This window comes from Lissotriton vulgaris, chromosome 7 (genome assembly GCF_964263255.1).
Source record: "Lissotriton vulgaris chromosome 7, aLisVul1.2, whole genome shotgun sequence".
Taxonomy (NCBI): Eukaryota; Metazoa; Chordata; class Amphibia; order Caudata; family Salamandridae; genus Lissotriton; species Lissotriton vulgaris.
The window spans coordinates 1,729,776,225-1,729,788,785 of NC_141695.1; positions in this window are offsets into that span (position 1 = coordinate 1,729,776,225).

The window sequence follows — 12,561 nt, forward strand, 5'->3', positions numbered from 1 at the left end:
ACATTTTAACTATTGAACTCGCTTAGGTTCCATAATGACCGCATGATTAATATGATAACTCAACATAGACAAATGTCTGTTTTTGATGTCACGTATATTAGTGTGCTCATATGAAATGTCAGGGGACACTACTCATTTCTATTTGCATTACATGAAACATTAATGGCCTAATTATGATGTCAATGGGATCGTCACCGACAGGCAGTCTAGGGCGGTCCCACCGACATACAGGCTATCGGTCCAACCACCGCATTTGGAGGCAGTTGTTTGGAAGCAGAGGTCGAGGGGAAGGACCACCGCCTCCGATAGGATCCAATATCTCATCGCAGTGGCGGTTGCAATTCTATCCCTTCAATAGAGGTGGTACGGATGTCCCTTCCCAACTGCCTTTTCACGGCAGTCTGACTGCCATGAAAAGGCAGACAGAAACAGACTTTGGGGGCCCCAATCTGGGCCCCGTACCCCATGGGCACCTGCTAAGTGGCTTTGGGGGCATATGTAGTGCCCCCACACATCCATGCACCGTGTGCGAGGAACCACATGGTCCCTGGCAGACAGTGAATCGATGTGCACAAAGTGTTTTTTAGGTCGAGTCTAAACAGCGCTTGCACTGTTAGGTTATCTGAATCCCTCCCACGCGTTGGATTGGCTGTTGTGTGTGTCCTTTAAAAATTGTAGCCTGCAAATGGCTAATGGTGGGTGCAAGTTCACTCCCATGGAGTATAGCCACGGGAGTGAGCAGGGACGCGCGCACTGCTTGCGTGCCTTTATCATTTTTCCTTTGTCAACAGACCCTCATGCCCACACCTATAGCTTCTCCGGATTTCTCCCACTCAATTATATTTTTGTCTGCTGTTCCCCCCCTTTTTCCCTAGCTCCTCCTTTCTCCACTCAAGTTTTCCTTTATTTGTTTTCACACCAACGTCACGCCTTGGGGTGCTGCTCCGCCTTCTTGTTGGTGCTGGTAGCGGTTCTCCTCAGTTTGGCCAAAGAGTGACTAGTTGTAAGAGTGGGTGCCTAACCAGAGAAGGCGGTGGTCACATGACTCTGTGAGGAGGCATCACGGCCCACATTCCAGGCTGGCATTTGTGGGCTCCCTTGGCAGCAGTATCGCCCCGCTTCCAGTGATTGGCTGTGGGTAGCCACTCTCTCTCTCAGGGTGCTCCAAGGGCATGACGAACACTGGCACTACACTTTACTGCCTCTCCCTTCGGGGTCAGGATGCTGGCCATGGGTGCAAGCATGGCCCTTCCTCGGCTCCGAGGGTCTAAGGCACCTCATGGGCTGCCCCGGTCAAGGAGCCTTGCCGCCACCCTGGGCATCTACATTGGCAGCGGCGGTTGGCGCTTCCTGCGCATTGTCTTCAAGACAGTGGCCCGGAACGTCTTGTGAGTGACCCTGGCATGTGGCCTTATGTAACAAGATGCGTAATAAGCAGCAACGATGAAGGCATGTGCTGCACTACTTTGGAGTTATCTAACGCTGGCTTATGAGCTGGAAGCTATATTGATGTCTGTGGAATTACAAGGTTCCAGCTGTAACCCCAGCTTTCGTGTGGACACCACTTTATCTACTCTGCTTCATTTGCCTAATTGTAAATGCTGAGAGACTGATTGGCAGCCATTAATGCTTTTTAAGGAGGAGTGATTAAATTTACATACAATTAAGTCAAATAAACAAAGAATGCGTCTATAATGTTTTATTCACATTATAGGACGGACCAACAAATATAGTTTCAAACATTATCGTTATAATGGTGCCCCTGGAGGTAAGGAGGATGTGAGATCGTGAGGGTAGTGCAGGTAGGGAATAGTGACAATAAAAGCAAGTATATATCAAAAATTCACAAAAATTTAATAGTCGATGTGTAACAAAACGGTCATAGTACAATACAATATTTCATGGTACACATGCCCGCGTTCCATAATATACAAAGGTGGTGGGTAGGAGGGGCTGTGTGTTATACGGGGGATTTGTCGACGTTTCGACCCCAGATTAGGCAGGAATCAATGAAATCCTTGCGTCAGGGTCTTCATCAGCACGAAGGGGGATGGGGCTAGCAACCTGAATTAATCAGTGCTTATTGGTCAATGGTCAGGAAGAGTCAGCAGAGAGAACGATGCTTCTTATCAGACTAAATCTGGCATTCCGGCATGATAAGGAAGGTGGATCCGGGAGCGTTAGGCACTGGGGATCACTCAACGTATCGAATGATGTGAAGAAATTCAGAGCGTCCCCGTAGAGGTTACGAACATCCGCGTTGGTCGGGAATCGTAAACGATGTTAGATTAAACCGGCGTCTCTTCGGCCATACATTGGAGGGCATTTTTACGAATAACCCTAATAATATCTTGGACACAATCCTGCCCCTAACATGGACAAATCAAAAGGCTGTTTTCTTCAAAATCCTCTGTATGGAGAGAAAAGCTCCATCTCCAAGCAGGTTGCTGCCTGCTATGATCCAACCCTGGCACAAAATCAACGAAAAGGATCTAGAGGAGGCCCTTGATAGACACCCTCCCACGTTAGTCCCAAACAACAATACGACTCCAGATATTCTTCATGGCTAGATTAGAACAGCAATCGACCTACTGGCCCCAGAAAAATCAAGCAAACAACGAAGAAATCAAGCCTCAGCTCCCTGGTACAGTACAGAACTCAAAATCATAAAATCTAAATGTAAGCGTCTAACGCACCTGAAGATTAGACTACAGTGAGCAGGGCAAATTGGATTATAGACGAGCCCTTGTTGAATACAAAGAAGCAATTAATATCACCAAAATAATTACTTCACTACTAAAATAGAGGTGGCAAAAAATTCAACTAGATAGCTTTTCAAAACCGTTACCACTCTGTCTAAACTGCAGCGGGAGAATCAATTTTCTCCAGATCAAGCTTTTCGTAATAAACTGGCTAACTTCTTCCAGACCAAAGTTCAAAAAGTTTACAAGGAGCTTGCAGCGAACACCCCAGACACAGCCAATATAATGTTAACAGAGGACACTGTTCCTGAAAATCCAACCTCATGTCAACTGTCTGGCTTCTCTCCCCTAACTGTTGAGATAGTAAATGATCTGCTACTATCTACTAAATCTGGCTCCCCAGCAGATCCCTGTCCCCCACTATATTTTACATAGCTTCGGACAGGGTTAGTTCACGTCTGGCGCCACTTCTGAACAATGTTCTTATGTCAGGTACATTCCCCCTTCCTGGAAGAAAGCCTGGATCAGCCCAATTTTGAAGAAACCCTCATTAGACACCACTGAAGTAAAAAACTAACAGCCTATATCCTGCCTACCTCTCGTGGCCAAAATTCTAGAAAATCCATCAATCAAGAGCTAATAGGCTACCTAGAATCCAAGGGCCTCTTAGACTCCGCCCAACGTGGCTTCAGACCAGATCATTTTACTGAATCAGCTTTACTCATGGCCACCGAGGAGGTACGTAAACAGGTGAACAGGAGGGGGAGAGCCGTCTTTATCCTACTTGACCTCTCAGCAGCGTTTGATACTGTGAGACATTGGGTACTAACACAGAGGCTGAAGTCAATAGGAATCAAGGGTACAGCTCTAACCCTACTCCCCTCTTTTCCTACATCCAGGGAACAGAGGTTGTGCTGGGGTAACTTTACATCTGAGGCTTTCTCTCTCCAATGTGGAGTTCTGCAAGGATCAGCTCTGTCACTGTCCCTGTTTAACATCTACGATACTCCTCTGGCTAAGATGATCAAAGCACACAGTTTCTCGTTGGTCTATTATGCCGACAACACTCAAATAGTTATATCTTTAACTTTGAGTGTAGAAACAATGGCTGAGATGTTTCACAATTGTCTGAAGCACATTATTGGGTAGATGCATCCGAATTATCGTAAACTGAATACAGATAAAATGGAGGTTGTGGAGTTCGGAGGGGACCATCGCTTTGGAATCATTTGTGGTGGCAGCAGAGGCAGGGCGGTGTCCAGACTCCACTGACAAGGTTAGAAACTTAGGAGTCATGTTTGATTATCAGCATAACTTTGCAGGTCAGTTTAATCTCATGACTTCCTCGTGTTTCTTCCTCCTAAAGACTCTGCGTAAAATTATTTAGTTCATACCCACAGATCTCAGAAAAACGGTGGTAGTCGCTTTAATTCTTTCTAGAATTGATTACTGCAATGAGCTTTTTATTGGCATTGACAAACGCCAATTATTAAAACCTCAGTCTCTGCAAAACGCCGCAGTGCAGGTGCTGCTCAACATCCTGAAATATCATCCTATCTCCAACAGTATTGGGGAGTTCCACTGGCTTACAGTCCATCAACGTATTGAATTTAAAGCTCTGTGTCTGCTGTTTAAAATATAATACAGAAGGTGATTGTTGGACTTACAGAAACTTTTTCTATAGCACATCCCGCTGCGGGACCTTCGATCAGCCGAAAAAGGACCAGTTCAGGTTCCAAAAATTAAAACGGCTAGATGGGGGGGGGCGGGGGGGGGGGGGGGGGGGGGAGAAGCCTTTCCAATCGGGCAGCTAGGCTCTGGAATTCGCTGCTGGTCCTAATTAGTTTACAACCAGATAGACTCATGTATAGGAAAGTGCTCAAGACCTGACTATTCCCATCTAACAAACTTGAAATATTTCTCTCTCTGGAACAGTTCTTGTTACACGTTACTTTTCAGCAACTAGACGCCTCAGCATTTGCGCACTCTATAAATGAATTACTTACTTTCTTGAGGGGAGTACCTCCAACCCATTTCCAGCAGATTTCTCTTCTTGCCCGTAGAATAGAGTAAAGCAGAAAATCTCTAAAAGTTCCTGAAATGCCTTCAATCACTCCAAAGATGATCAGTGAAAGGCTTACCTCAATACGTAGACCCAAAATACCTGAAATGGTCTTTCCCACTGCATCTCAAAACCTCATGATTCCAGGGCATTGCAGAAACATGTGAACATCTGTCACCTTTTCTAGACCACACTTTGGGCATTTAGGGGCATATTATCAAGAACGGAGTTAAAATTATCTCCGCTTTAGCGGCAGGAAACTGCTGTTAAAGCGGCAATAATGGGCTTGATAATATGCCCTTGAGAATTCCATTAGGAGTCCATGTTCTGGTGTAAACCTGGGCTTCTATTGGAATTCTCAAGGGCATATTATCAAGCCCAATATCGCCACTTTAGCTGCAGTTTCCTGCCGCTAAAGCAGCGATAATTTTAACAGCGTTCTTGGTAATATGCCCCTCTGTAGGTCTTCCTTTACCCATCTTTGACAGGTTCTCAGGTGTTATGTTTGCCTCGTGGAGTGAAAAGAGGTGATTTCTCCTTAAAGAAGGGAGCTTGACAATGGAATGTAGTGCATGCATCAATACTTGCCAAGTATTTTGTAACTGATCCCTCAGCAAGCATCTTCCCCACAATTCTTCTGCTATTCGTGGTCTCTTGTAATTCCCAATACCTAAAAGAGGCTTACTTGCTTCCTGCGGGTTTCCCCACAAGCTGTTCTTCCAGGGAGTTTCAAATACCCAAGTGCAGCTTCCGGCTTTGTTCACAACTTTTCTATTGCAAATATTTAAATTTCGAGAATTTGCCCCCAACAACTCATTTAACTTATCCTATGGTATAAAGTTAACGTCTCGAGTAAAATCTCCCCATTAATGCACACCCGCATTCCTTATCGGTAGCACTAACTTGTTTTTAAGCCATTCCGGGGTCCATGGAGATTCCAAAATAGGGGCTGAATAAGAATAAAAGTCTAATTTTGACCGTTGTCTAATAGTATATCACATTCTAGCCAGTGCTTGTAGTACTTTAAATGTGATTTTTGTTGAAGATTTTTGGATCTCCAAATTTGAGAAGGAACCTGTCTACACCCATATTACTTTCTTTTATCATTGCCATTAGCATGGTCCCAATTTCTGATCCATCCAGTGTATTAAAAAGCATTCTGGAGTTAGTCAGTTAAAAGCCCAAGCTTAATATTGAATATCTAGTAGGGTTGGCCCCCCTTTCTCCCTTCTTCCCTGCAGCTTTTTCTATGAAATCCTGATCTCCTTACATGCTCAAATAAAGGCATTTATTGCAGCCTGTTCATTGGGTCTAAGGGGCCTCGCCCCTCCACCTTTGGCCCCTCACGAACAGTGACTGTCAGGCTGAACAATAGTCAGCCTGACAGACACTGTTCATTTTCAGGTCTGGCAGCCAGTAGCTAGACATGTGTTAATGTGCAGGCTCATGGCTGCTTGGGCTGAACTTTGCTGGACTGAGAAAGTCACAGCTCCTGTGGGCGTGATATCCTCAGGTCACCAAAGGTCTTGGAGGCCCTCCCCTCAGGGAAGAGGGGTAGCGTCACTCATTGTCTCACACCGGGGCTCTTCAGGTTTAAGCCCTGGAGTGCCCAGGATCACGTGTCAATCAGTGACACTTCATCACAGAGTGGGGTGGGGTCAGCAGTCTCACTGACCCCATCCCACTCTGTGACGAGTGAGGGACTGCTGACTGCCCTCATTGGCTGACCTTAGGTCAGCCAATGAGGAAAGGCAGCGGTCTCAGGCCACTTGGAACCTCCTAGACAGACCTGGCTGCTGGTAAGCAGCGTCGGATTGGTAACGGGGGCATCTGGGCAATGCCCGAGGGGCCGTGGTCCGAGTTCCAGCTGAGGGCTGCTTTTGAGCAGCCTGGGGGCCGATTTGGGCGGCGTCTCTGTTGTTCGACTATACCGCCAGCGGCCCAGTGGGTGTCTGAGTGGCCTTTCTGGAGGGAGATGGGCACTCATTATCTCCCGTATAGCAGCAACAGGTAGAGGTGTCACCCCTTTTCCTTCGCTGGGCCTCCCATTAATGTAGGCATACTGAGGGGGCCAGGGGGCCTGAGAAGAAGTGGCCTCACTTGTTTTAAGGTGTGTTTCACTAGTGTATACTGATGCGTGCATATTTTTTACCCCCCCCCCCGCCTTTATGTAAAATTACGCTGAAAGCAGTGATTTGAGAGAAGACATTATGCAAATGTGGGCCGATTTTTTATGCGTGCCCGGGCCGATTTTCAATCCCAATCCAACCCTGCTGGTAAGGGTTTGTTTTTGTTTTGAATTATTCTTTGATGAATGTTTGAGTGTATGTATGAATGTTTGGTGAAGAGTGTTGTGAATGGATGTGTTTGTGTGTGTGTCTGTGCGTGCACGAGTGTGTGTGAATGCATTGCTGTGAGTGTTATGTGTATATGTGCATGTGACTATGTCCCATCCGTCGCCCTCCCCCAAAACGTACTGGCTGCCTCTGCTTTATTGCCTGCTGAATTTTATCAATTAAAGATTTCTTAAAATGCACAGGAATCGTATAGAATAGGAAAGTGATTTTTGACAACATCACTATCTTGACCAGATTCACCCGCCCAAGAATTGTTAAGGGTAGGTGTACCGATCCCATCATTAACTGTACATTTTCTCTTAATATTTCACCCAGTTTTATTTCTGTGATTTATTAATATCCTGCACAATGTTTACACCAAAGTATCTCATCTCCTTCTTGATCAGTGGGTTATCCTTTTTAGGTTTCGGCTGGCGATCCGCTGCGCAGCAGCGTTCCCCCACACGAAATCTTTTGAGAACAGTCGGGGGCTTTGTTCCGCCTCTCTGTTCCATTGGCTAGCTCCATAAATGGAGGCTAGCCATTGGAACAGAGATGCGTCACTCATTCCCCGAGCAGATTCGTGGGCGTTCCGGCAATTTTTACTCATCCCGCCCATTTTCGTGCGTCATGCGGCGGTGGGCAGTTGGTTTTTTTTCTTTTCGTATCGGCATGTTGGTTTCATTGTCCGTGTGCCCGTCCCCCCTCCCGCTGTCCGTGTGCCCGTCTCCCCTCCTGCTGTTCGTGAGCCCGTCCCCCCTCCCGCTGTCCGTGAGCCCGTCCCCCTCCCGCTGTCCGTGTGCCCGTCCCCCCTCCCGCTGTCCGTGTGCCCGTCCCCCCTCCCGCTGTCCGTGAGCCTGTCCCTCCTCCCGCTGTCCATGAGCCCGTCCCCCCTCCCGCTGTTTTTCAAAAGGCGAAACAATTGCATTGTAAATGCTTGTTTCTGGTTCCATACCATGACCGCTGTTTTCCCTTAATTTACGAGATAGTCGGACACTTTGCCAAACTCTGAAGCTATCAATAAGATGGCTGGCAACTCCACTGCAAGATCTGAGGAGAAGACCATACGATTGTCTGCATATAATGCTACCTTTTTTACCCAACCCTCATGAGCGAAAGAAGGAATATTAGCTGCTGTTTATGTGTGCTAGGGGCTCTATGTAGAGATTAAGCAACAGAGGGAATAGGGAGCATCCCTGTCTCGCGCCTCTAAGTAGCAATGTTCCTTATTGTTGATGTGTGATCATTTGCAAGGCACTGTCACTCCTGCAAAGCACAGAGGGGAAGGTCTTTTTTCAAGTTCGTATTTTTCATATATTTGCAATAATTAAACATTTCACCAGAAGAGTGCTGACTGTAATTATTTCACATAACCTAAAGGATATTGCTTGGGCCCGGTCCAAGCTGCAGAAAGCAACCAGTGCTCATCAAGGCACTATTTAACTTCTGTTCTTACAGTGGCAGCTGGTAAACTTTGTGATGGGACGTAAACCCTGCCCTGAATTGCAGAAAGTGATCAAAGACATCAGCAACAGTATTTTCTCAGGAAGGTTTAGGGGTGGGGAAGAGGGGGCTGGGTCTCCCCCGGACAATATTTTGAAAACAATGGGGTCAATAGTAGGTGTGTGTGAAATTTGTTTACTTTGATTTCGCATAATTATATGAAATTTTAGGGAATTATGCAAATTTTGCAGAATTACACACAATCATGCAACAAGCAAATGCAGCATTTATTGCTGTACTTCAGCGTAACATGCATCATTGCATTCATTTTGCAACTAAAAAAATATAAAAAAAATATAAAGCAAAAAACAGAAATGCAGTGAAAAACAGCCATTTGAGTTCTGGACCATTTGCATTATTTCCAGTCACTCCCATTATATTTTGCTGCAAATGTTGCATAATTACCCAATGGGTGAAATAGTGTAATTTTGCATAACAGTTACTGAAATGACAAGAGAACACTCCAGTGTAACAAATTTCACCTGAGCCTAGTCAAAAGCGCATTTTAAAATTCAGTTTTCACTTAAATTTGCTCAAAAGCCATTGTTCTGAGAATGTACTCAATGAATATTCATGTCCCTTAATTATGGGCCCAGCTAATGAAATCTGACGCTCCAAGAGTTGACCCAATTTTTTTCAAAATGTCCTACACATGCCCGGATATGTGAAATATCACCCCCATTTTGCCAGTGCTTGTTTTGTCATTGGTGCCCTCGTACACCATTGGTGCCCCAGGCAAAAATTACATACATTATGCCAGTGCTGTAATGTTGCCATGTGCCATCTACATAACATGGGCAACCCTTATGTAACAAAACTACCTCTAGTAATCAGGGCCAGCATTTTGTAATGAAAGTAATAAATGCCCTCTAACTTACACAAGTTTGCCCTCTGTTATGCCAAGGATTAACTCCAATGTGCCAGTGCCAATGTTTTGCAGCAGATGCCCCATGCCTAAAACGTCCTCCATTATGCCAGCGGCAGCATTTTGCCACGGGTGTCCAATCTGTACTAGCTCTGGGGTGCAATTACCAAGTATCGCTTTATGCATGCCTGTCACTGTATTTGGCCTTTGGTGCTTGTCTTACTACAATTTGTTTCCAGTTTCCAAGCAGCAGCATTTAACAATGGATGTCTCTATAAATTAGGATTTACAGGCCTATGACAGATTCCAAAACTCAACAACACGATCTCACGCATTGTCACTTATATACAGTCATTCACTCATTTTCACTTGCTCACAATCACTTTCATTCATTCTCACTCATTTGGACTCACTTATTTATTCTCACCTAATGCCTTGCTCTCAGGGCCGGCTTTAGCGCTGGTGACGCCCATTGCCACAGTCTTTATAGGCGCCCCCATTATCTTCTTCTCCAGGAATTTACATCAATACCACTCTCCAAAGGTGCCCCTCATTTCTCCATAGCTACCCATTTGTTTAATAGCGCTACTCACAGGCAGGGCCGGTCCTAGAACTTCTGGGGCCCCGGGCAAAAGGGAAGATGCGAGGCCCCTCTAATTTGCATGTAACATCCAGTTGCGGCTGGCATGACTCGCAGGTGGGGAGTCTCACGGGGGTTCACGCGGGGAGGGGGTAATTTAAAAACAAAATAAACTTACCTTCCCAGGTCTCACTTCGTCCCTGCTCCTGACCTGCTCTTCTGCGCTCTGGCAGGAACAGGAAGCAGGCAGCCTCCCTCCCTCCCCTATGCCAATCACAACGCTGTAATGACAGCATAGTGATTGGTCGGTTCGCCGACCAGCGAGGCGCCTATGGGGAGGCCATTTTCTCCATGTAGGGTGCATTGCAGCCTACATGGTAGAAAGGCCAGAGTGTGCATGAATGGTTTGGTCGGTCCCGGAGGGCCGACCAAACAGTCAGTGCCCTTAGCAGTGGGCAAGGGACTCCTCCCCTGCCCTAAAGCAGACCCGGCAGCCCCCAACCAAACACTTCTGCTTTCTCGCAGTGTGAGAAGCAGAAACATAAAATGGTAGTTTTAGCATTTTGTGTTTCTGCTTCTCGCACTGTGAGAAAGCAGTGGGGCGACGCTCCTCTGCCCTAGTGGAGGAGCCACCCTTGGTAACAACACAAGAAGTGACATCACAGAAAGTGACATCGCAGGACAATTGAGGTAACGCACACTCAGTTTTGTGAACTACACGTTCATGGCAGTAGGCACATTATGCATCTGCACATGGTGAGTCATAACTGCAACTTGACAAAACACGGTCTCCCACCAGCAATAGCATTAATCACCAGAGTTATTGTGACATTTTTTTGTCACCTGAAAACTGCTGGACGCACAAGGAAGTTGTCGTGCCTTTTAAGCCCGTAGGTTATTTATCCATAATCTGTGCCCTGAGCTGTGTTGGTGTGTGTGAATTGATAATTATTTCTTCATGTCTTTGCCTGACTGTATGTTTGAAATAGAAAAAGGACTATATCAGCTGTGCTTCAGATTCAGATGGCAGAGCAGGTATCGGTGTCCCTTCTGCAGTGCTTAATTTGTAAAAGGTGCTGAATGTTTCTTAGGAGGGTGTCGCCTCCTACTACGAACAAATCACTGGTGGGGGAGGGGAGCGGGGGTGGTGGTCTGGCAATTCCAGTGACTGCCACAGGTAAAATCGGGAAGGGATGCTGCCAATTCCCACGACGGCCGCAGATAGGAGTGGGGGAGGCCTCCGCTCCTAAACTTGTGACCCCCCCTCCCTGCTACACCACTGTTTAGCATCATATTCATTCTAAAGTTGGAAAACTTATAAAGTGGTGAGACAAAAATACCTTACCTGAATGTTATCATGTCAGCAAATTGAAGACAACCTTTTTTTTGATTTGGAGAGGATTCTCTCCAAGAACATTTTGTAAAAAACACAGCGGTATATTATCAACACTAGCAATATTTATCGCTAAATAGGCTTAGCGACATTTTTTTTATCGCCGCGCATCACCGGATTTTATCGCAGAGATAATGTGCTATTAGCAACGTTTATCTCCAAAGCGATAATATTTCCGGCGATAGCGGCGAAATGCGTGAATATCGCTGGAAATCCAGCGATATTCAGGCATTATCGCTAATAGGGTCTTAACCTGAATATCCACCTCGCATTGGATATACAGGCTAAGAAGTGGTCTGAGCAGGCGTTAGGTTTTGGTGATATTCACGCTTAGCTACGCCTGCTACGCCTGCGTTGATAATAGGCGATAGCGATGTTAGCGACTGCTTTCAGTCGCTAACAGGTTGGGTACGCCCACTTTGCATGTCATTAGCGATAAATATAGCTGACATGCAAAGCAGGCTGTTAGTGACAGCTTGCAAATAGGGCGATAAAATTATCGCCGCTTTGTTTATTACATTGAAAAAAAACATTGAAATGTAAAATAAATATGTAACATTAGCTTTAAAAAATGAGTATTAACCTAGAACTAAAAAAACTAAATGTTACAGAACATTAACTCCTCAAATAAAATATGTATTATATAGTTTTTAAAATATGTATTACATGAATGTACATTAATATATTTACCATCATTGAAAATCAATCCCACTCACACATATATATTTATTTACTACACTTTATTACACACATTTAATAAATTAATTTTTATGAACTTTTTATTAAAAGCTGTATTTGCTTATTCTTAAAAAACTTGTAATTACTTATTTTTTTAAAGCTCATAATAATTATGTCTACGAATATATGTGTGTGTAATTTAGAACTTGAAATCATTTATTCTATTTAACATTGCTTCCAATATATTAAGTATCATCCTGATTCTTTTTTATGAGAGTGGGTTGCAGCAACTGTGATTGGGCATGTGTGGTGCTGGACTTACTCCAAAGCAGGGCTGGAGTGCATTTACAACTGTTTGAGTCTTTTTTGGCTGTAGTAACTTTAGAAGTTCAGTTTCTAAATTGTATCAGGCTTACTTCTTTGTGAGTGGTTGTTTGCATTT